The 4,442-nt window shown below is 48.0% G+C and overlaps 1 pseudogene; it reads right to left on the reverse strand.

The window, feature by feature from the left end:
• Positions 1-619: 619 nt before the first annotated feature.
• Positions 620-738, reverse strand: LOC132827500 (U6atac minor spliceosomal RNA; annotated as a pseudogene).
• Between the last annotated feature and the right edge of the window lie 3,704 nt (positions 739-4,442).

Raw genomic sequence — 4,442 nt, forward strand, 5'->3', positions numbered from 1 at the left:
TAGTTGTTGAATTTAACTTTCACCAGCTGCCAAACTGGGATGTGAACTTGTGTTCACAGATAATTAGCATGTTTCTCTAGATTACTGTCCCATTAGCGTTACATCTTTGCCACCAATTCTCAACAAATAATTGTGTAGTGGTTAAACACCCATGATATTTTTGCCACCTCATAGCATCTTAAGTTTCATTTTCCCCCCACAGCATCTTGCTGCAATCCCTGACATCCAGCTGAGGTGGCGTTGAGCTGCTGACTGCCCTGCCTTCTGTGGTGACCTTGGTGGTTATCCCCTGGAGGTTCAGGCCTTTCAGGGCTCTGGCCTATTCTAGGTTGCCTTTGGCTCATTTGACATAGAGGCAGAATGCAATCACTGAACAAGTGCTCCTTCCTTCCGAAACCACCTAGCAATGTTCCCTCTGAGCTTTAGTCTTTGTAAGTACATGTGTTAACTGCACAGCTGGCTCTGCTCTGAGCATCTGAACATGTGATCCTCATGCTAACATTTTTTTTACCCTATTTTCCTAATCAGTTATGACACACCAGTGGAGCAGGTGGGATTTGAACCTGGTCCACCTGATCAAGGAGTAGGGGCAATATCACTGTGCCACAAGAGGGCTCCCCTAAAATCACGACTAGATACCACTAAGTAGATGGCATTCCCTTGTGTGTTGTAAGGCCACTAGGACCCCTTCTATCCCTATCAAGGGGAGTGTTAACCTTCTATCCTTTGATACAACACAGCCGATCCTAACTTTGAATGTTGGTTTGAAAAGTAGCTGCTACTACAGACCTCGGAGGTCTGCACAGGAGGAAAAGGGAATGGGGGAACATAGTCACCCATTGCTGAGAGACTATTGGATCCATGGATGTCCCATCACTAATTGAAGCCCTCATGAATCATAGAAATATGACAGTATGTAAGCAGTCCCTTCGGCCCATTGAGTTCACATCGACTCTCCAAAGAGCATCCCACTCAGTCCCACTCCCTTCTTCCTGAAGAAGGGCTTATGCCCGAAACGTCGAATTTCCTGTTCCTTGGATGCTGCCTGACCTGCTGCACTTTTCCAGCAACACATTTTCAGCTCTGATCTCCAGCATCTGCAGACCTCACTTTCTCCTCGAAGATTTCCCATGGCTAACCCACCTATGGCCAATCCACCTAACCTGTTCATCTTTGGATTGTGGGAGGAAACAGGAGCACCCGTGGGCAATTAATCATTTTCATCAGACGGTGGGGAGAGGGCCAAGTGTTAGTGATGCCTGAGGAGTTGTGGGGCACAGTGGAAGGCGGGTAATGCTCCTCCTTTTAGGCACTTGAGTTTGATCAAGGAACCCGGCACCACTCACTCTCCTGTTGTGTCGTTGGTGCAGTACCGGCAGTAGGCACTGCCTCCTCGATGGCGCTGCTGAGCAATGAACTGTCAGCTGACGAAGGAAACCCCCACAACTTGTATCCAATTCCACCTGACGTTCCAGTGGGTGCACCCAATACCTCCAGCAGCATGGGGAGCGAAACGTACCCCACAGATATGAAAATAATTTTCCTGCTTCGATCTTCAGAAATTAACTTTTTTTAGTTGCATGGGTTCGGAGAGTTTGGATGAGAATCGGCAGAGGCTTTTTGTGTTGGATAAACTGACATTTTGCGCAGTGAAATAACATTTATTTCTGAATTTATGGTCAATTCTAAGTTTGCACGGGAATTGTTTCTCTATTAAATAAACTATTTGCACGAGAATTGTTCCTCTATGAAAATGAGCCGGAGGGCTCTGATGATCTCTGAAAGAAATTATGCAATATTCTTTTTGGGCACCAAACCAAAGTTTCATTTCTTATATAATAAGAAGCAGAATTTGGCTTTACTCAGTCTTTAGGATTAGAAACATATGAATGCATAACTCTGCAAAATACCATCTCACATTTTTTATTCAGACCCAGTATTCTATCTGTTGATATTTCTTTTAAGCAATATCTTTATCTTGCAATGCTTTTTTTTCAAATTTGTCCTGAATTTTCTGTAAATATTGCATTATTTTCCCAGAATGCTGCTCCTGATACCAGAAAGCAGTTACTAAATAGCATAAAAAGGAGTTGCAATACACTTTGGTGTGAAAAGAAAGGCAAAGTATTATTTAAATGGTGATATATTCTGAAATTTGGATTTACAAAGGCATCTGGTTGTCCTTGTACGCCAGTCAATGAAAGCAAACAGGTCGGCTAGCAAGCAGATAAGAAGGCAAATGTTATTCTGGTGTACATTGCAAGAGGATTTAAGTTCAAAAGTAGGGATACTAGTGATACATTCTAGAGAATTTAGGGACAGAGGTGAGTGCAGTTGCCATCATTAAGGAGAAAGCTGAAAGGTCTGAAGGTGGATAAATCACCCAGACCAGATGAACTACACCCCAGATTTCTGGAGAAGCTATCTGAAGAGATTGTGGGCGCATTGGTGGTGATCTTTCAGGAATCACTAGAGTCAAGGAGGGTTCCAAAGAACTGGAAAATGATGAATGTTACACCCCTGTTTAAGAAAGGAAGGAGGCAGAAGACAGGAAATTATAGGCCGCATAGCCTAACATTGGTAGTTTGTAAGAGGTTAGAGTCCATTAATAAGGATGAAGTTGTGGAAGTGCAAGGTAAAATAGGGCTGAGCTAGCACAGTTTGTCAGGGGAAAGTCATGCCTGACAATCTGCATACCTTGACACGGTCCTGTCCCCCTTAGTTCAAGAACTCCCCATCTACATTTGGGACACCACCCATCCCCTCCACCTCCTCCATGATTTTTGCTTCCCCGGCCCCTAACGCCTTATCTTCACCATGGACATCCAGTCCCTATATACCTCCATCCCCCATCATGAAGGCCTCAAAGTCCTCCGCTTCTTCCTTTCCTGCTGTACCAACCAGTACCCTTCCACTGACACCCTCCTTCGACTGACTGAACTGGTCCTCGCTCTTAACAACTTCTCCTTCCAATCCTACCACTCCCTCCAAACCAAAGGAGTAGCCATGGGCACCCGCATGGGCCCTAGCCATGCCTGCCTCTTTGTAGGATGTGTGGAACAGTCCATCTTCCGCAATACACTGGCACCACACCCCACCTTTTCCTCCGCTACATCGATGACTGTATCGGCGCCACCTCGTGCTCCACGAGGAGGTTGGACAGTCATCCACTTTACTAATGCCTTCCACCCCGACCTCAAATTTACCTGGACCATCTGAGACTCCTCCCTCCCCTTCCTAGACCTCTCCATCTCTATCTCGGACGACCGACTCAACACGGATGTATACTATAAACCAACCGACTCCCACAGCTACCTAGATTACACCTCCTCCCACCCTGCCCCCTGTAAAAGCACCATCCCATATTCCCAATTCCTTCGCCTTTGCCGCATCTGCTCCCAGGAGGACCAGTTCCAATACCGAACAACCCAGATGGCCTCCTTCTTCAAAGATCGCAATTTCCCCTCAGACGTGGTTGACGATGCTCTCCACCGCATCTCCTCCACTTCCCGTTCCTCCGCCCTTGAACCCCGTCCCTCCAATCGCCACCAGGACAGAACCCCACTAGTCCTCACCTACCACCCCACCAACCTCCAGATACATCGGATCATCCTTCGTCATTTCCGCCACCTCCAAACGGACCCCACCACCAAGGATATATTTCCCTCCCCACCCCTATAAGTGTTCCAAAAAGACCACTCCCTCCGTGACTCCTTTGTCAAATCCACACCCCCCACCAACCCAACCTCCACTCCCGGAACCTTCTCCTGCAACCGCAAAAAACGCAAAACTTGCGCCCACATCTCCCCCCTCACTTCCCTCCAAGGCCCCAAGGGATACTTCAATATCCATCAGAAATTCACCTGCACCTCCACACACATCATTTACTGCATCCGCTGCGTTTGACGTGGCCTCCTATACATTGGGGAGACAGGCCACCTACTTGCGGAACGTTTCAGAGAACACCTCCGGGACACCCACACCAACCAATCCAACCACCCCGTAGCTGAACACTTTAATTCCCCCTCCCACTCCGCCAAGGACATGCAGGTCCTTGGCGTCCTCCATCGCCAGACCATGGCAACACGATGCCTGGAGGAAGAGCGACTCATCTTCCGCCTAGGAACCCTCCAACTACAAGGGATGAATGCAGATTTCTCCAGCTTCCTCATTTCCCCTCCCCCCACCTTTTCTCAGACCCAACCCTCAGACTCAGCACCGCCTTCTTGACCTGCAATCTTCTTCCCGATCTCTCCGCCCCGACCCCCTCTCTGGCCTATCACCCTCACCTTGACCTCCTTCCACCTATCGCATTCCCAACGCCCCTCCCCCAAGTCCCTCCTCCCTACTTTTTATCTTAGCCTGCTTGGCACACTCTCCTCATTCCTGAAGAAGGGCTTATGCCCGAAACGTCGATTTTCCTGCTCCTCTGATGCTGCCTG

Source organism: Hemiscyllium ocellatum, chromosome 24 (assembly GCF_020745735.1).
Source record: "Hemiscyllium ocellatum isolate sHemOce1 chromosome 24, sHemOce1.pat.X.cur, whole genome shotgun sequence".
In the NCBI taxonomy this organism is placed as follows: domain Eukaryota; kingdom Metazoa; phylum Chordata; class Chondrichthyes; order Orectolobiformes; family Hemiscylliidae; genus Hemiscyllium; species Hemiscyllium ocellatum.